Source organism: Gossypium raimondii, chromosome 3 (assembly GCF_025698545.1).
Source record: "Gossypium raimondii isolate GPD5lz chromosome 3, ASM2569854v1, whole genome shotgun sequence".
Classification (NCBI taxonomy): Eukaryota; Viridiplantae; Streptophyta; class Magnoliopsida; order Malvales; family Malvaceae; genus Gossypium; species Gossypium raimondii.
The window spans coordinates 50,224,152-50,245,632 of NC_068567.1; the positions used below are offsets into that span (position 1 = coordinate 50,224,152).

General features: G+C 34.2%; 1 non-coding gene across 1 annotated transcript; it reads right to left on the reverse strand.

The window, feature by feature from the left end:
* Positions 1 to 1,228: 1,228 nt before the first annotated feature.
* LOC128040057 (small nucleolar RNA R71) lies at positions 1,229 to 1,335 on the reverse strand. The gene has a single exon (XR_008194717.1). It is a non-coding gene; the product is annotated as a small nucleolar RNA R71 (small nucleolar RNA).
* Positions 1,336 to 21,481: the final 20,146 nt, after the last annotated feature.

Below are 21,481 nucleotides of genomic sequence, written 5' to 3' on the forward strand. Positions count from 1 at the left end.
AGCTCTGTTATCTGCATAGTTTTTAGATTTGTGTGATTAAATTGTTTCAAACCTGACACGTCTCTGTTACCTTACACGAATGCGAAGAAAACATAATTGAAAACCTAATCCGTATTTACTAAGTAAAGGATTCTAAAAGAACCTAATGTGGTTTCTGAACTCATGAAAGATCGAGTTGCCATGAAATTTTTTTCCGAATGTTATTAAACATGTTGATGATAAATTGAGTTTAATTAAAGTAATTATCTTAGTTTATTTATGTTATAATTGTTGCAAATTGTGCTTAATTTTACTAAAATCTATTTCATTCATATAGTTTGCATACTTAGGATAATTTGCATTAGGGATCATTGCATTTAGTTTAATATATTTTAATCACCACTTCTAAACTATATTGTGTTTTTATTTACCAAATTGTTAATATAATTTTACAAATTAAGTGACTTAGCACAAATACAATCCCTGTGGAGACGATAACTCGATACTTACTTATTACTTGATAATGACTATGTACACTTGCACAAGCCTACGCGTTACAAGTTTTTGGCCCGTTGCTGGGGATTGTCAACTGTTGCCATAATCATTTTTTTGTGAAATTATTTATTTTCAATTTGATTTATTTCTAACATTACTAACTTATTCTTTTTAATTTTTGTGATTTTCTTTTCAGGTGTTTATGAGCATAGATCGAATTATCGATTTACTCCCTGTAGACCTTGAAATTGAGTGAACTTTCAGACAAAGAAGACGTGAATGAACAGCTCAAAGACAAGTCGAGATAGACCTTGGGAATCAGAATCAAGACCAAGGTAATGAAATCGATCATGTACGAAATCCTATCCTCATTGTCGATGATAGGGATCGATGCATCAGACAGTATGCTGTGCCACTTTTCAGTGAGTTAAATCTAGAAATTAGAAAGGCCAGTATTGAGGCAACCCAATTTGAATTGAAACTAGTGATGTTTCAAATGCTACAAACGGTGGGCCAATTTAGTGGTATACCCACAGAAGATCCATATCTCCACCTTCGATTTTTTATGGAGGTGAGTGATTCATTTAAGATAGCCGGTGTGACTGAAGATGCACTGATGTTGAATTTGTTTCCGTACTCATTGCGAGATCGAGCACGAGCATAGCTCAATTCATTGCCGCAAAGTTCCATATCTACATGACAAGAATTAGTAGAGAGATTTTTGGTTAAGTATTTCCCACCTAGCAAAAATGCTAAGTTGAGGAACGAGATCACAACTTTCCAACAATTGGATAACGAGTCTTTGTATGAGGCTTGGGAGCAATTCAAGGAGTTACTTCGTAACTGTCTTCATCATGAGATTCCTCACTGCATCCAGTTGGAGACATTCTATAATGGTCTCTGTGCACATACAAGATTGATGGTAGATGCTTCCATGAATGGTGCAATTTTGTCTAAGTCTTATAATGAGGCTTATGAGATCATCGAGAGGATCGCGAGTAATAACTATCAATGGCCAACAAATCGAATAGCTTCAGGAAGACGTGTAGCTGGAGTTCATGAAGTTGACGACCTCACTTCGTTATCAGCTTAGGTATCGTCTATTTTCTCTATGTTAAAATAGTTAACCGCTAATAGTACTAATAATTCTGCAGCTCAGCCACCAAGTCCATTTGAAGTAGTTTCCTGTATGTACTATGGGGTAGGTCATTCTTTTGAGAATTGTCTATCAAATCCCGAGTTAGTGTCCTATGTGGGGAACCAATATCAAAATAGGAGTGGACAAGGACCCAGTCCAACTTCTACAATCCTTCATGGCATAATCATCCTAACTTTTCTTGGAGCAACCAAGGAAATGGACTGAACAACAACTTATTACAGTAAAGACCCAACCAATCTCAAGGGTTTAATCAGCAAGCTCCAAAACCACCTCAAGCTGAGGCATCAAATAGTTTGGAGAACTTGTTGAAAGCTTACATAGCAAAGAATGATGCTTTTATCCAAAGCCAAGCAACAACACTAAAAAATTTAGAAAACCAAATGGGTCAGTTAGCTAAGGAGCTACATAATAGACTGCAAGGAACCTTGCCTAGCGATACTGAGAATCCAAGAAATTTGGGTAAAGAACATATCAAGGCAGTGGCATTGCAAAGTGGTAAAATTCTAAAACCCCGATTGATTGATGTCAAAGATAAGCTCGTTGAGAAGAATCAACCAGCTGTTGAAGTTTCTACACCAAAGGAATCAGAATTTACAAAGCCTGAAAGGTAAACCCTGACTTAGTGAATTCAGATACTTTAACATCTTCTTTGGATGCAGATTTACCTACCAAGAAAAATTGTCTGGTTCAACCGAAAGTTCCATCACCTCCATATCCACAAAGATTGCAGCAACACAAGCAGAAATAGGAGGTGCAATTCAAGAAGTTTTTGGATGTTTTGAAGCAGTTACACATCAATATTTCATTGGTGGAGGATTTAGAACAAATGCCAAATTATGTGAAGTTTATAAGGATATACTGTCCAAGAAGAAACAACTGAGTGAGTATGAGACTGTTGCCTTGAAAAAGGAGTGCAGTGCGTTCTTGCAGAACAAACTGCCACCAAAATTGAAAGACCCAGAAAGCTTTACTATACCTTGTAACATTGGTGAATCTTACTGTGGTAAAGCTTTGTGTGACTTAGGAGCGAGTATCAACTTGATGCCTAAGTTTATTTTCAAGATGTTAGGGATAGGTGAAGTAAGACCTACAACTGTGACGCTTTAGCTAGAGGATCGATCTTTAGCATATCCTAAAGGAAAGATCGAGGATGTTTTGGTAAGAGTCAATAAATTTATTTTTCCTGCAGATTTCATTGTCTTAGATTTTGAAGTAGACAAGGAAGTGTCGATCATCTTTGGGAGACCTTTCTGAGCCACGGGAAGAACGTTAATTGATGTGCAGAAAGGAGAACTCACCTGCGAGTTCAAAACGATCAGGTAACCTTTAACATTCTTAAAGAGATGAAATTTCCCAATCCGGCAGAGGAGTGTTCAATTATGGAAGAGATAGAAACCTTAGTTTCTATGAAAAGCAATTTTAAAGAAGATCCATTGGAGAAAGCCTTATATCTTGACCCTTTGGAAGATGAAGAAGCAGAAGAAAACATGGCTTTGATGGAAGCCAATCTGGGAAATTTTATTCAATCCGCACGATTTGAGCAGTTGGAGTTGGAAGTCAAAGAATTTGTGCAACCCAAGTTGTTAATGGAAGAACCACCTAAACTCGAACTAAAGGTACTTTCTTTCCATTTGAAATACGTTTATTTAGGTGATTGTTCTACTTTGCCTGTGATTATTTCAGCGGAATTGGCGAAAGATCAAGAGGAGCAACTAATTGCTATTCTAAAGAAATTTAAGAAACCAATTGGTTGGACCGTAGTTGATATTCGAGGTATAAGCCCTTATTTTTGCATGTATAAAATCATTTTAGAAGAAGGTGAAAAAGCTCAAATTTATGGGCAAAGGAGGATCAATCCTATTATGAAAGAAGTTGTGAGAAAAGAAGTGATCAAATGGTTAGATGCAGGAATCATCTATCCTATTTCAGATAGTTCGTGGGTAAGTCCGATGCAGTGTGTGCCAAAGAAAGGTGGAATCACGATTGTTGAAAATGAGCGTAACGAGTTAATTTCAACAAGAACTGTTACCGGTTGGAGAATCTGTATTGATTATAGAAAGTTGAACAAAGCCACTCAGAAGGACCATTTTTCGTTGCATTTTATGGATCAGATGTTAGATCGACTGGCAGGTAATGAATTCTATTGTTTTTTAGATGGCTATTCGGAATATAACCAAATAGTTGTAGCTCCGGAGGACTAACATAAAACAACCTTTACTTGTCCATACGGTATGTTTGCTTTTAGGCGAATGCCTTTTGGTTTATGCAATGCACCTGCAACTTTTCAACGATGCATGATGGCAATATTTACTGATATGGTTGAAAATTTTTTTGAGGTTTTCATGGATGATTTTTCTGTTTTTGGTAACACTTATGGTATCTGTTTGAGTAATTTGGCTAAGGTACTGAAGACATGCGAAGAGACAAATCTTGTCCTTAATTGGGGAAAATGCCATTTTATGGTCAAGGAAGGGATTGTCTGAGGTCATAAGATATCAAAGAAAGGAATTGAAGTCGATAAAGAAAAGGTGGATGTAATTGAAAGATTACCGGCCCCAATGAATGTGAAAGGTGTCAGAAGTTTCTTAGGTCATGCCAGTTTTTATCGAAGATTTATCAAAGATTTCTCAAAAATTTCTAAATCGTTGTGTTTTTTGATAGAGAAAGATATAGTGCTTGATTTCAACATAGCATGTTCAGAAACTTTTAAAGATCTAAAGAAGCGGTTAATCTCAACCCCAATAATCGTTACACCTTATTGGAACTCACCTTTTGAGTTTATGTCTAATGCAAGTGACTATGCCGTTAGAGCTGTGATGCATCAAGGAAGAAATAAAGTGTTTCACCCTATTTACTATGCAAGTAGAACTTTGACGGGAGCCCAACGTAATTATACGGTAACCGAAACGGAACTCTTCGCTATAGTTTTTGGTTTTGACAAATTTCGCTCATATCTTATATGTACCAAAGTTATAGTATTTGTTGACCATGCGACCATTAAATCTTGCTCATGAAGAAAGATGCAAAAACCAAGGCTAATTCGTTGGATACTTTTACTCCAAGAATTTGACCTTAAGATCCAAGACAGAAAAGGTGTCAAAAATCAAATAGTTGATCAATTGTCGAGGTTGGAGCAAGATGAGGTAACCCAGTCATGTGTGCCTATTAACGAGAATTTCCCAAATGAACACTTACTTGAGGTAAATCAAAATCTTGAAATACCCTGGTTTGCTGATTTTTCCAATTATCTTGCATGTGGAATAATTCCTCGAGAAATGACATACCAAAAAAGGAAAAAATTCCTTCATTATAGTCGGTATTATCTTTGGGAGGATTCGCTCTTGTTTAAACAATGTGTAGATAATATAATCTGAAAGTGTGTAGCTAAAAGCGAGATTGCTGAGATCTTGTATCATTGCAATTCATATCCAAGTGGGGGACACTTTGGTGATTCACATACTACAGCAAATATTTTGCAAGTAGGTTTCTTTTGGCCTACACTATTTAAAGATACTTATGCTTATGTGAAGAGCTATGATAAATGTCAAAAGACTGGAAATATATCAAGAAGGAATGAGATGCCGTTAGAAAACATTTTGGAGATTGAATTGTTCGACGTATGGGGCGTTGACTTCTTAGGCCCGTTTCTTTCTTCGTATGGGAACAAATACATCTTAGTTGCTGTGGACTATGTATCCAAGTGGGTTGAAGCTGAAGCGTACCCTACAAATGATGCTAAGGTAGTCATGCGATTCCTACATAAGCGTGTTTACACACGATTTGGGACACCAAGAGCTATTATTAGTGATGAAGGTTCTCATTTTGTGAACAAATGGCTTAAGTGGTTGCTTGAAAAATATGATGTGAAGCATAAGATTGCTACTGCCTATCACCCCCAGTCTAATGGGTAAGTTGAAAGAGTGAATCGCAAAATCAAAGGTATCCTTGAAAAGGAGTATGCCCTAGTAAAAAAGATTGGTCTCGAAGGCTCGATGATGCATTATGGGCTGATCGAACAACATTTAAGACTCCGTTAGGAATGACTCCTTATCGATTAGTCTTTGGAAAGGCATGTTATTTGCCATTAGAGTTGGAGAATAAAGCTCACAGGGCTTTGAAGTAGTTGAACTTTGATCTTAAACAAGCCAGTGAGAGAAGGATGTTACAACTTGATGTGTTGGAAAAGTTGAGGTTGTTTTCCTATGAGAATGCCAAAATGTGTAAAGAAAGATCAAAGAGATGGCATGATAATCATATACAACCTCGCGAGTTTAAAGAAGGTCAGAAGGTTTTGTTGTTTAATTCAAGGTTGAAGTTATTTCCTGGGAAGCTTAAATCCCGATGGAAAGGACCTTATACCATCTACCGAGTTTATCCTTATGGAGCTATTGAATTATACAACAATTACGGAGGTACATTTAAAGTTAATGGTCAACGTCTCAAACACTACTGGGATGGTAAATTTGAGTGAGTTGAATCCTCGCTCAAATTAATAGACCTTTAATTTTTTATGAACTCATTTTGTAAATAAATAAATAATCAGAACTTATTTTCTTAACTTATTACATTTAATCAATTCTGTCTAATGAGATTGGAAGTTAAGCGAGACCACTGTGACCCCTCCAACCTTTCCTGAGAATTAATTTAATATAATTTGTTAAGAAGAAATTTTCTAATTAAGAATTTTTTTTTTCATTTGTTTTGTTTAAATTTTAAATTTTTATGTTAATAAAGGGGGTCAAATTTGGCCCAAGTACTAATCAATTTTTTTAGTAAGATACAGCCTGACTTTGAGGCCCAAAACAACAAAATGGAGGGAAAAATCCATGCCTTGCCGTTACACCCATTGCTTGCCGCCCAAGTAACCCTAATGTAGCTAATTTTTTTGTTACATGTTGCCCTAATTTTTCCCTATATAAACCCCTCTCCATTCTACTAATTTTTATATCCCTCAAAGAAATTTGCATACACCCTAAAAATCCCTAAATCTCCCTTTTGCGCCGTCAACCTCAAATCCTGAAAGAAACCCTAGTTCTCTTCCTTTTTTGCCAAAATTTCCTATTGCCGTCGCAAGATTTTTTCCATAGCAAGTTCTACCCACTTTGCCAATTTCTCTTTTATCTTTTGTGCAGAAACTTTGTCAAATTTTTGGGAAAAGATACCACGTCTTGCAAAAGAACCAGATCTTGAAAGACTACTCCTAAAAACCCAAATTTAATTGATGAAGAAGTGAAAGAGAGATCTGATTCAATCTTCAAGCATCAACCTATGATGCCAGAAAAAGGTTTTGACTTGAAGAGTAATGATTTGATGGTTGTTCATATACCGATTAGAAAGAAAATCGATACTCTCAAGTGGGAACGATTTTGTGATGCTCGTTCAGTTCCCGATGATGAACTAGTTCGAGAATTCTATACTAGTTTGACTACGCAAGATGCTATTGAAGTCATCGTTCGAAAGAAAAAGGTACCTCTTACTTCTGAGTCCATCAATGATTTTTTTAATTTACCTGATGTTGAAGAAGATGAGTACTACCCTATGATGAACAATATCAATTGGGATTTTCTTCAACAAGTGCTTGATGTTGTGACAAATCTGGGATCCCGATGGATTATAAGAAAGTATGGGAGTCATTCTTGTCGAAGAGAATACTTAAAACGAGTAGCAAAGGTATGATTTTATTTCGTTCGCTATAGTTTTATGCCTATCTCACATAGTTCCACCATCTCGATGGAACGGATGCTTTTGTTATATGCAATTTTGACAAAAAAAAGTCCATTAATGTAGGGAAAATTATGCTTAAGAAGATTCACAATTGTGCTAAAAAGAAGGCAGGAAGTGCTTATTTCCCATCATTAATCACTTCACTTTGCTTAAAGGCCCGTATTAAAACACAAGCAAATCTGAAAGGGCGATATGTTCAATGATGCAATACAAATTATGATATTGAAAGATTAGTAGAGAGGGTGCATGAACTGAATCAAGGCGAGCAAGAAGAGCCAACTGAGCCGGATACAGAGGAGTCAACAGATGGAACTGAAACTGAAGCTAATTCAGTCACAGACACTAAAGAGGAATAATCTGATAAGAAACCGAACATTCCTAAACCAAAGGTTGAGCCAGAAGAAGAACCAGTCAAGCTAAGTGTTGAATCTAAATATACAACTCGCATGCCGACTTCTGCAAGTACTTCAAGGAAATCAGAGTTGTTAATTTTGATGGATATGTGCAAGTTCATGCACAATCAACAATAAACTTACTGGAAATATGCAAAAATTAGAGATGAATCAATTCGAAATACTTTTAAGAATATCTCTAATACTTTTGTTCCTGAGTTCCCAGATGCTATTTTCGAGACATGGACGGAAGATACTGACAATGCAAGTGGAGATGGAGCTAAAGAAGACAAAGGGAATGAGTCAGAAAAATAAAAGGGGGGGATTCTTGTCCTATTATTTATTTAATTATTTTTAGGTCTTTAGGAATTTATTTCTTTCATAATTAGGATTTAATTTCTGCAGAATAAAACATAGCAAGCATGAACAAACTTAACACTTCTTTAGAAAGAATAAGACTAAGTGATGAGGTAATGTGAATGAACATGTCTAGGATTGGGTTATTAGGAAAGACTTGGTATTTAAGCAGTCTTAATGACTCACCTCTCTTTCTTTACAACCCTACCTGGTGTTCAGTTTTCATTCATTACTTTGTTCTTGCAATGAGGACATTACTTATTTTTAAAAGGGGTTAAGGCAAATAAATTGCTCAAACTTTTTTTTTTCAAGTATGCTTCAATTATTTCTTTCATAAGTATGCTTTAATAAATGAATGTTTAGAGATATTTTTTTGTTACTGAGATAGTTTGTATGCAAGTATGAATGATGATTTTATCTAAGTGAAAGTATGTTATCATGAAGAATGGAATGCTTGTATGATCTTAGCATTAGTAATGTTTGCAATGAAAACTTAGTTTCTTTTGAGATTAGACATGCATAAAGGTTTATATATTTAGAATTGACTTAGTAACTTTCTTGAGGCCAAATCCTAAGGGACGTAAAAGTCTAAAATAATATAGGCACTATTTCTTTGGACCTCTTAAGCCTTTTCAAGCCAACCCTATGATATTAGACCATTGAAACTGTAATTTTGAGCTTAAAGGCATGTTTTTGCAATGAACTTACATTATAAGCTAGTTACCATCTTTTTAAAATTATCCTAATTTTGTGTACCTATCTTAACTAAAGTTTTCTTGGGAATCAACATTTGAGGAAATTTTTATAAAGATGTATGTGCTCTTGCTTAAAAAAATAGGGCGAAGAAAAGTTCTCTTAGTCTTCAAAAAGGAAAAATGTATGAGCTTGAGTTCAAAAGAAGTGTGGGGGTGTTCCAAAGGTTCACTTAAAGAAAAAGGTTGTATTATGAGAAAACCAAGACAAAGCTAAAGGTTAAGATTTCTAAATCTGAAATATCTCATCTCTTAAAATCCTTACATTTAACTGAGCCCTATTACAACCTTATAAAAGACCTATTGATTTGATGATTATGTCACCTACATTAGTGGAGAGGAAGTTCTAAGTTCAACATATGAAGATCATAAATAAGCCTTGTGATTATTTGCTTGATTGATAGGAAATTATGTTGCATGAAGAATGTTATCTATGGCTGTGACATATGCAAGCTATGATTCATGTTGGCATATTTTGAAGCTTAGTATAATCTTAAGGAATGTTTACATATGAATTACTTGTTAATAAAGAAGATTGATAAGCATGAATTTATTAATGCATGATTATGGGACAAAGATTGATGCTGCTTACACAATTAGCAGTTTTGCCTTAGCAAGACCTTTTGCTGTGCATAAACATTACTCGGGACAAGTAATGATTTAAGTTTGGGGGGTGTGTAAACGAAAAAATAAATAGGATTTTTCCTATTTAATTTATCACCTTTTTACTTAAATTTGTTGTTAAAACTAAGCAATTGTTTAATAAATTAATAAAATATGTGAAAATATGAAATTAGGACATAGAAATTATTAAAATGTGATTTTATGCTTTATTATATAGTTTTCATGCAATAAATGGCTTATTTTATATTAATTTGAATATATTATATTTTTTAAGACATAAAGTGGGCCATGCATGATTAAATTGAATAATAAAATATAAAATTATATTTAATAATTCATTTTAAAATATTTCATTAATAATTTGGGTTTTAATTAATTAATTAATTTGAATAAACTTTATTCTTTGGTCCTCTAACATGTTGATTTATTCTGGATAGGTCTGATAGCTTTGCTGGATTACAAAACCGTCCAAATTGGAGACCAAGTCAGCCCAATATTTGGCTACACATGGCTGTCCATTTAAACCATTCTTTGGTTTAATTACACAAGGTCCTTGCAATGCTGAAAAAATAGAGATTTGCCCAAAGATTTACGATTGACCGAGTCTCAGTGCTGAATTGTGTGGCATCCAAAATAGCATAAAAATCAAGCAAAAATCAAGTAAAAAGCCACTAAGCATGGCCGGCCACAATTTGAAGAGATTTGAAGAGGTTAACATCCACTATTTTTAGCAAACTATCCTCCTCTCCTCACCTATAAATAAGACCTTCTCATTCATTCATTCATCATCCCTCAAGCATCCCTCAATCATTCCTCTTTCATTCTCATCATTCATCATTCTCTCTTTTCTCCAAATTCTCTTAGTTTTTTTTTTCATTCCCACTCTGAAATGGGTTTAATCTTCCTTTTCTTTAATTTAATATAAATATTTTTGCTATGTGTTCTTTTTTCTTGTTTACAATAATGTTAGCTTAATTTTATTTAAGCTGGGATGATTGCTTTGATTAGATAATATTTACTTGATTCATCCTTATAATGTTTATGCCTCAATCGATTATGCTTTCAATTAAAATCAAGTCTGTATTTCGTTCATACATGATTGAAATACACCTGAACTAGCTTAGCGATCTAGACCAGACAACAACTAATGGACACATAATTGAAATGTGCATGCTCAATTTAGATCCTGACCCGATTAAATTGTAGGTTGCATAAAAACTCTGACCAAGCTCTGTTATCTGCATAGTTTTTAGATTTGTGTGATTAAATTATTTCAAACCTAACACGTCCCTATTACCTCACACGAATGCTAAGAAACCCTTAGTAAATAAGGATCAGTAAAATGCGTATTTACTAAGTAAAGGATTCCGAAAGGACCTAATGTGGCCATGGAATGTTTTTCCGAATGTTATTGAGTATGTCGATAATAAATTGAGTTTAATTAAAGTAATTGTCCTAGTTTATTTATGTTATAATTGTTGCAAATTGTGTTCAATTTTACTAAAATCTATTTCATTCATATAGTTTCATACTTAGGATAATTTGCATTAGGGATCATTGCATTTAGCTTAAAATATTTTAATCTCCACTTCTCAACTATATTGTGTTTTTATTTACCAAATTGTTAATATAATTTTACAAATTAAGTGACTTAGCACAAATGCAATCCCTGTGGAGACGATAACTCGATACTTACTCATTACTTGACAATGACTATGTACACTTTCACAAACCTATACGTTACAGTCGTGTGTGACACACGGCTGAGACACACGCCTGTGTCCTTGCCCGTGTGGACGAAAATAGGTCATTTTAAGGCCACTTTTCTCAGTCATTTTGATATCAACCTATACACAACATTCTAATACATCAATACATCCCAAACAAGTAATCAACACAAGCCAAAATCATGTTTTAATCATGACATAATATGACAAATACTCAATTACTTAAACTTACCTATTTAATCCATCTCATTGATTTATCAACATCTACTACTATTTACGTACATACAAGCATATATCATACATAACCATATTTCTAAGTGATTCATTTCCACACCAATCCTATACATGCCATATAAATCAAAGTATTCATTACAAGCGCTACCGGATTAAGTTGGATAGTGTGGCTTGATGTGTTGATCTGATCTCCCAGCCTCACATTAATCTACAATAACAATAAACAACACAAGTAAGCTTAAGGAAGGTTAGTAAGTTCGAATGGCTTTAAATATAAATCTTACCGAACCTACTATAACACATCAACTAAAATAAATTCATTCAATGTACTTTCCCTGTCCATCACAACTTCAATTGATGAGTACACTTAGTTCAAATCAATACCAACAATAATAATTCTTCCAATATTAATTTCACAATTTCACTTACCAACCCTTACCGAATTGGAGAACATCTTATAAATATGAGTACCTCGTATTCGGAAGCCCGAAGGCTGCACAGAATCACATAAGTGCTAAACAGAAACCCGTAAGGGTTGAATAGAAGCTCATAAGAGCTGAATAGAAACCCATAAGGGTTAAACTCAAGCTCAAAAGAGCTGAACAAAAACCCATTAGGGTTAAACGGAAACTCATATGAGTTAACAGAAGCTTGCGTGAGCTGAAAGGAAAGTAAACACAAAAGTTCACAACAAATGTTGAACCTTGGTTTACTTGGGTAAATTGCCATCAATTCACCCTTTTCTATTCACCACACAACGATGGTACTCAATCCCGCGCTCCACTTTAACCGGATATTCATTTCAATTCATAATTTAACAATATTTCATTTTTCAACAATATGCTAAATACATAATAGATTTAACAACACTACATTTTTCAATAATATATTAAATATGTAAAATCATTCATCAACTCAATATAATCATGAAACTATAACCATATGAACATACCTGGGTTAATTTGTAAATTTGTAGTCGTTTAGGAGCTATTTTGTTAATTTCCCTTTTTCTTGATTGTCTACGGGCTCTTGATCTAAAATGTAAAATTAGTCATTCATTAGCACAAATCTTAGTTTTAGTTCACTTCACAATTAATACCCCTCAATTTTCAAAATTACACAATTACTCCAATTTTTACAACTTTTGCAATTTAGTCCCTTACTAATTAGTCTACCAAATGAGCTAAATTTTCCCAATTGATAATTTATCTAAATATTCTAAGCTATCATACAACCCTTGATCAATAAAATTTAATACCAAACCCTAATATATATAACCTTTTCACAATTTAGTCCTAAAATCAATATCTATCCAAATCACTTTATAAAATCATCAAACAATAAAATTAAAGCTCTAAATCCATGATGTTTCATCAAAAAATTCAGTATTAATCCATGGAAACTTTCAAAATTACCAATAAAATAAAAAAACTAATGAAATAGATAATTGGACCAAATTGTAAAAGTCTTAAAAACACAAAATTTTCAAGAAAAGAGCAAGAATTGAACTCAATTGAATTAAAAACATGAAAAACCAGCTTTAAAAGCTCTCTTATGGCTATTTTTGGCTGAAAATTGATGAAGAAAATGTCTAGAATTCAATTTGGTCATTTGTTTTATTTCTAATTCAAATTAATTTACCATTTTACTCTTAGTTCACACTATTTCATTATTTATTTTCTACATTCATGTCGTCCAGTCTTCCCATTTTAGGCTTATTTATCCTTCAAGTCCTCCTCATTTAACATTTAATCCATTTAATCATAATTTCTTTAATTAGCAAGTTTTACATCTTTTTCAATTTAGTCCTTCTTAATTAATTAACTACCAAAAATTAAAATTTTCTAATGAAACTTTTATACTACCTTAATAATATTCCGTAAATATTTATAAAAATATTTATGGCTAGGTTTTATAGAATCGAGGTTTCGATATATTGTTTTCGAAACCAATTAACCTAATAAATCCTTCTAAAACCCAAATCACTAATTCAAAAATCTTTCTAAAATCACATTTGACTCGTAAATACTAAATAATAACATTTACAAACTCACTCTTTTGATTTGGTGGTTTCGAACCACATTTTTCGACACCACTAAAAATCAAGTTGTTACATATAATACGCCTGTGGCATAGTCTCTGTGATTTAAACTAATCTAAATTTTCTTATAGTGTTGATAACAATGTTTGAAGGATCCAGAGAAGCATCCGGTGAAGAAATTAAAATTCATGTGCCCCAAGTTCTAGAGGAAGCACCTGTAGCTGGAAATACTTTCAGAATATCTTATTTACAATGATGACACAAATGTTTGATCTATTTATGAGGGAGTCTCTATATCGACTCTTGCATAGGTACTATTCATACCACGATAACTATGGGAAACTGATTGAATGGTGATGCTGAGATCATGAAAAATATAGTATGAGATGGATGATGTAAGAGTAATGTAGAGTGAAGTATGGTTGTATTTGAATGTTTGGAATGTATGATATGAGATGTGTGGTATGTTGGTTGTATATTAGTAGATTCAGATGATTGTGCTTAGATTTTTTTCAATGCATAAAGAGTTTATAAAGTGAGTCTGTGTCTTTTCTCCGTGAAGTTGTCTAAAAGGGCTCCATCGGGACTTTAAACACGAACTCTGAAATGAAACTCTAAAGGAAAAGTCCATGGCCATGACATCCTCTAAAAATAACTAAGAAAATGGTAATTACCTAATAAGGTTTCCTGCATGTCCCAGGACGATGATAGGCAAACCTTATGTATTGTGTGTAACACCCTAAAATTGGACTAAGAAGTTTTGAGCGTATTTTAGGAATTTTATCTTATTTGTGCTTGGAATTTTGTAAGGTTGGTAATTGATAATGTTTTCGACAATGTCTATTAGGAAATTAATTTAATTTCTAAAAATGAGTTTTAAATACCTTTAATTTTGAAAATAGGATTGATTTGTAAAAGAGTTAAAATTGAGAGTTTTTATGAAGCAATTTACCTAGAACTTTAAAATCAACCTAAAAACTCTCATTCTTCAAATTGATTTCACGATAGTTACTCCCCATAGTTGTTCTTCCGTTCCTTCCATTTTCTCAACTCTCCCAACCAATTTTTACTTCCAAATCCTAATCCCTGTTGATTTCCAACATCCTTTGAACCATAAATCTCAATTGGAACAAAGAAAAAACCCAAAAACCTTACTAATTTTATCATCTTTTTCAAGAATGGGTTTTCTCGAATTTGCGTCAAATCTCTTTTTTCTTCCATCGAAGGTAACCATTCGTCCTTCTAATAGTTTTAAAAGATATCTAGTCTCTTAAACTAAATTTTTAGCCATTAAAATGCATGTTTTAAATAAAAAGCCAAAAATTTGGTTGTTAATGGTGAATTTTGGGATTATGGATTAAAATGTGGTTGCAATTGTAAAAATATGAACATATACGTGATGTTATGATGTGTGCTATATGCTTGTGATGACCGTTGTGAAAGAGAATACGTGGGTTTGTTATTCATGCCATGTGAAAATAAATATATGAGTACGTTTTCATACCATGTGACAATGATTTTAATGTGTTAACGATGTGAATATGCAGTGAATATGTGCAAAAAGTCTGTAAGTAAATATGTGATAATAATGTAGATATTTTGGACTTGTAACCTTATGAGACCATTAGATATAGTTGCCAGGCCATAGAATTGTGAGTACTCACCTTTGTGATGTGATTTTAGGGTGTTGAAGCCCAGGGACAGTTTTGAAGAGATAAGGGAATGTGAGCTAAGCTCCATTCACCGAGATATGCTTGTTTTTTTGTGTTGGAGAGTGTTAGCTATATGCTTCACTTATAGGACATGTTCGACTCTATAAGTCATTTTGGTGTGTTTCAGATCCATGTATCCGATGTGTGGTGGTAGAGTCCACATTGTGTTTCATAGCCTTAAGAGTCAAACTATCATATAATGTGACTGAATGTGATTAAATATGGTTTATATGTACTATGATATATGCTTAAATAATCATGTGGTTAATGTGATAAATGCGTAATAGTATAAATGGAAGATGATTAAATGTGTTAATTATGATATTAGAGTTAAATATGTATGAATATGTGACATGTCTACTTAGTCAATACATAATGAATTTTTTGCATAGTGGTTGTTTTGAGCATTCACTAGGCTTGTTAAGCTCACCCACTCCTTTTTAACCATTACAGATAAGTAGTGTCGGTGTGAGCGGTGTGGTGTCGAGGGGTGATCTAAGCCAGAAACTTTAATTGCTGTTAGTAGGTGTTCTTTTAATTATTTGTGTTTTGGGAATAATAGACAATGTGGTAGATGTTATATTGGTTTTGCTCTGATTTTTAGTTGTTTGCATGCCTATTGTACTTAGGAACTTTGTGGACTCTAAATATGATGTTTGAGACTGTTGTTGAGACATTTCAGTGTTTAAATATGATTCAATTGATGCATAGTTTGGAATGACCTATGTGATGATATATGTTATGTTTTTAAGGTTTGGAACAAAGGTATCGATATCCAAGTTTTAAAAATGATACCTCCACAAGTATTAGTACTCGAGGTAAAATTATCGATACTTTTTTAGTGGTACTGATATTTTTCGAAAGTTGGGTTTTTAATACGAGAAACAGTAAGTTAATTTGGTATCAATTTTCCAAGTGGTATTGATACCACTTGAGAGAATTATTGATACCACTCTACTAGTATCGATACCTACGTAACAGTTTTGAGAAATTTTGCTAAATATTCCTTATGCATGTTTAATACTTGTTTTATGATTATTCAATGAATATTTAACATGATTCAACTTCCTTGGAGTGTGTATGACTCATGCTTCGTATGAATGCCATAATAATAAAGGAAATAAAAGGATGTATGTTTAATAATGTGTCAACTTATGTTGTATGCGATGTGAGACGGTGGTGTAGCATCCTGTTCTTGGGCTTGGCGATCGGGCTAGGTGTAGTGTGTTACATTTAGTGGTATCAGAGCCTAGGTTCAATAACATTCAGAACTAGGTGATTGTTGTTGATATGCTGGTTGAGTTTCGCAACCCATGGATTTAGAAATCTAAGTGATTAAATTCTTTTTTTTTCTTAAATTGTATGAGTTATCTCTTGTTTGTAATGCATGTAGGGTAAGAATAAGAAAACATTGCCTTTAATCTTAAAGTTTGATTGCAAGAACAAGATTTGGATCATTTCCTTCGCCACTCTCACCTTTTTATTTATTTATGTATGTTAGATTAGTTCGATATGCCTCCTAGACGTGTGAATGTGAAAGCTAGTGCTTAAGAGGATGGTATATCCTTTGCACCTCTTGTGCCACTGCGTAGAGTGAACATACCTGATGAGGGTGTAGGCCCTCTAATGGAAGCGGTAATTGGAGCATTTTAGCAGATTGTTGGTGCTAACCCTGCTCTTGCACCTATGAATTGTGGGTTGCCGCTTGAACTTCTTTAGGTGTTCGGTGGTAAAGAATTTTCTACAGTTAAAGGGATCGATCCAACCATAGCTGAGTACTGGTTGGAAGGAGTTGAAAGTATCCTCGAGTAGATGTCCTGTTTTTGTGAGAAGAAATTGGGTTGCACAAAGTCCTTACTTGACAGTGAAGTTCATCATTGGTGGAATACTTTCAAGGGTGGTATAACTGTAATTAGTTCTATTTCTACACATTTGTATATTTTGAGTGAATTAGCTTCTAAGTTAGGGATTTTTGAAGAGATGATTGATTTGGGCATGACTGTAATTAGTTCCTTTAGAGATGTTTCATTGTGAATAAAGTTTATCGTAGATGTCCCCTTTTGATAAAAGGGCATGTTTTCTCTATGGATCTTATGGAACTACCATTTTATGGTTTTAATGTTATTCTGGGTATGGACTGGTTGACTGAGCATCAGGCTAAGGTAGAGTTTGAAACGAAGTGAATTACATTGAAGAATAGTGATGGGATGAAAATTGTTGTAGTTGGTAAAAGACGGGGATTTTTGTCTAATGTAGTTTCGACAATGAAGGCTGAAAAGATGATGGGGAAGGGTTATGAATTTTACTTAGCCTATGTAATGAATCTGGTTAGTAAGGAGTTGAGAGTTCAGGATATTCTTATCGTGAAGGATTTTCCTGATGTGTTTCCTGAAGAGATGTCTAGTTTGTCACCGGATCGTGAAGTTGAGTTCGGTATTGAGCACTATCCTAGTACTACACCGGTGTCTATTATGCCTTATCGCATGACCCCAAAGGAGCTCAAAGATTTAAAGATTTAGTTGCAAGCGTTTCTTGATAGAGGGTTCATTCGACTAAGTGTATCTCCGTAAGGTGCATCGGTTTTGTTTTTGAAGAAGAAAGACGGTACAATGAGAATTATGAGTTTTTAAGAGTCTGGTCTGAGTATTATCAGTTAAAGGTGAAGGAGTCTGATGTTCTGAAAACAACTTTTAGGACTCGGTATGGGCATTATGAGTTTTTAGTGATGCCATTTGGTTTAACTAATGCCTCTGGTGTGTTCATGGATTTGATGAACCGAGTGTTTCATTCGTACCTGGATCAGTTTGTGGTGGTCTTCATAGATAATATTTTGGTGTATTTTCTTTCTAAGTAGGACCATGATGAGCCTGTAAAGGTTGTTTTGCAGATTTTGAAGGATAAACAGTTGTTTGCTAATTTGAGTAAGTGTGAAATTTGGCTTAAGAAAGTTGCATTTTTAGGACATGTGGTATCGACAGAAGGGATTCAAGTGGATCCTAAGAATATTGAGGAGATCTTGGAATAGAAGCTGCCTAGGAGTATTACCGAAGTGCAGAGTTTTTTGGGTTTATCTAGTTATTATCGTAGATTCGTTGAAGGGTTTTCCCTTATTGCTGCACCCTTAACGAAACTACTTCAGAAATATATGGTGTTTGAATGGACTGATGTGAGACAGAAGAGTTTTGAATAACTTAAGGCAGTTTTGGCTAAGGCACTGTAATGATTCAAGCAGAACCTGGAAAAGATTTTGTGGTTTATAGTGATGTTTCGTATTCGAGTCTTGGTTGTGTGTTGATGCAAAAGGGTAAAGTTGTGGATTGTGGTTCGAGACAGTTGAAAATGCATGGGCATAATTATCTTACCCATGATTTGGACTTAGATGCTATGGTATTTGCACTTAAGATTTGCAGCAATTATTTGTATGGAGAAAAATGTGTTATTTACACGGATCATAAGATCCTTAAGTACCTCATCACCTAAAAGGACATGAATTTAAGGCAAACGTGTTGGATTGAGCTTTTGAAGGACTATGACTGTGTGATTGAGTATCATCCGGGCAAGGCGAATGTTGTTGCTAAAAATTTGAGTAGGAAATCGATGTCGGAGTTGAGAGCTATGTTTGCGCACTTGATTTTGGCTAGTGATGGTGGTTTGTTAGCTGAACTTCAACTGAGGCCAACTTTGGCTCAATAAATTAAGTAGAAGTAACCTTTAGATGTAGATTTGTTGAAGAGGATTCGTCAAGTAGAGTAAAGTGTTAAGGGAAACTTTGATGTTGATGTAGAAGCTATTGTAACACCCCAGACCCGGCCTAGACGTTATGGTCGAATCTAACGATGTCACAAGGTAGTGCTTTTCAAAAAAAACGTCGTCGCTAAATCCCCTTTTCTATTTAACCATATTTTTCATTATCTTATGTTAATTTCAAATCGTGTCGTTCGATTCCAAATCATTATTCATTTACAAATTATTATTCAATTTCAAAACATTTTTCTTATTGCGGAAGCTTTTAAACAATTTGCATATTCGTGGTATTTTTCATAAAACATTAATTTAATTTGAGAACCCGAGTTTTACCTAACACTCGCAGATTTAAATCATAAAACCGTATAAAAACTAAATTGAAAAAAAATCCGTAAAGGCCATAATTACAGCAAAATACTCCCAAATAAAAGTAAAATCATAAATAGGTAATAAATAGTGCAAAAGAAGTCGTGTGGCTACCACTGAGTCCTCCACCGCGCCAATCTACCTAAATCTGGGGATTACCTGTACAGATTAAACAAAATGGGTGAGTTTACGTAAACTCAGTGTGTAATTCCCATACAAATGAACAGACAGTAAACAAATAATCATAGTCTGGGCTTAAGCCCTTTTCAGTATCAGTATCAGTCTAGTTTGGGCCTTAGCCCATCTTAGTACAAAAATAGTCATGCAGTAAGGCTTTAGCCCATCACAGTACCAGTAGCAGTAACAGATATGCAGTCACAAAAATCCTACCCCATCCAGCCTCTACACACCATCTCCGTCCAACCCTGTACTCCATGTGGGGATATAATCAACCCACCCATCCCTACATTCCCAGTAGTACTGAATGCAGCACTAGACAGTAGTTTACAGCTAAGCTGCCAGTAAATTAGGCTCGATGCCTTTCAGCACACTTCCTCCGAACATTATAATCCCCCAACCCAATGCAATGCAATATACAGATATGACATGCTATAACATAATATCATGCATGTAAACAGGGCATACAGTATCAAATCAGTGGGACATCATCAGGCTTAATCATATCAATCATACAGTCATTTCAGTTAATTAGGGGTCTAGTAAGCTTACTGACCCTACAGTAGGTTCACAGTCGACTTGGGCGACCCGTGCAACCTTATCAGTTAAACAGTGAAAATCGGCCTACAAGCCCATGATGTTCGCCCGTGTGGCCCACATGACCCAAATTGGGCTTGGCCTCATGATCCATTTTAATGTAACTCGTGCTAGTTAATTATTCATATATGTTTCCACTATTTACTCATATAATCCTTCAAAGCTATCTACTTGAGTCACTGTTTCTAAGTTATTTTTATCTTCAGCTAAAGAATTTTGAATTAAGATTTCAAAATTTTCCCTAAAACCAGACTCACATATCTTCTTACCATAAAATTTTCAGAATTGTTGGTGTAGCCAATAAGTACATTTTATTCTTTAAAGTTTCCCATGTTCTGCTGTCTGACAGTTTCGACCTTTCTACACTAAAAATTAATTATCTTCTCGTACAAAATTTGGATGATGATTTCGTTTATTTCTCTTGAAAGTAGACTCATTCAGGATTTTAAACATATAATTTATAACCCATAATTATTTTTATACAATTTTTAATAATTTTCAAAGTCAGGATAGGGGATTCCAAAATCATTCTGATTGTATCTCACTAAAATTAAATTATCTCATCATATAAAATTCTTTTGCTTACTTTGTTTCTTCTATGAGAAGCTAGACTCAAATATCTTTAATCCCATATTTTTTGACCATCTAATTCGGTTTCCAAAATTTATGGTGATTTTTCAAAGTTAGCCTATTACTACTGTCCAAACAGCAAGCTATTTCAGCATTTTGTCGAATCCCTTATTTTTGTGTTTCGCGTACACACCTGGTTTTGTTTGATGCTAAAATAGTATCCGAGCATGCCAAAGCCTATAATTTAACAAATAACACCATAATCAGTTTTACCTTGCGATTAATCAAAATCCTGAAACTGAAATACTTACTCATAAAACGATTAACATTTACCGCAAAAACTTTAAATCGGTACGTTTATGAAAATCTCGAGGAGAGCCTTAATTCTTGTGAAATGCTGCTGCCAACACCCCGAAATTAGACTATTGAACACAAAATAATCTCTTAAAATGATACCCAACAACTTACTAAATTTGCACAAGTGCTATTTAACGCTACGAAATCAAGAGGAAAAAATGATTTAGGGGGAACAAGGGAATTTCGGAAGTAAAGGAAAGAAAAGAAAAGATAATCGAGTAAGAAGTAAGGAAAAAAAAAAGTTGGTAGAGATGGGGGAGAGAAAACGTCTGAAAGATGGAGAGAAAAATGACTCTTTTTTTTTCGAAAAAGGAATAAGTGATCAGATTTTGGATATTATCCTCCATAATCCGCTAATTCACTCCTAAAATCGCTCCCTCACTTCCCACTACACATCCACCACTCAAAAACTCGGTTTAGCACAACTCTTGCTGAAATTTAGAGCAAAAATACAACCTTTGCTGTCCCAAAGAT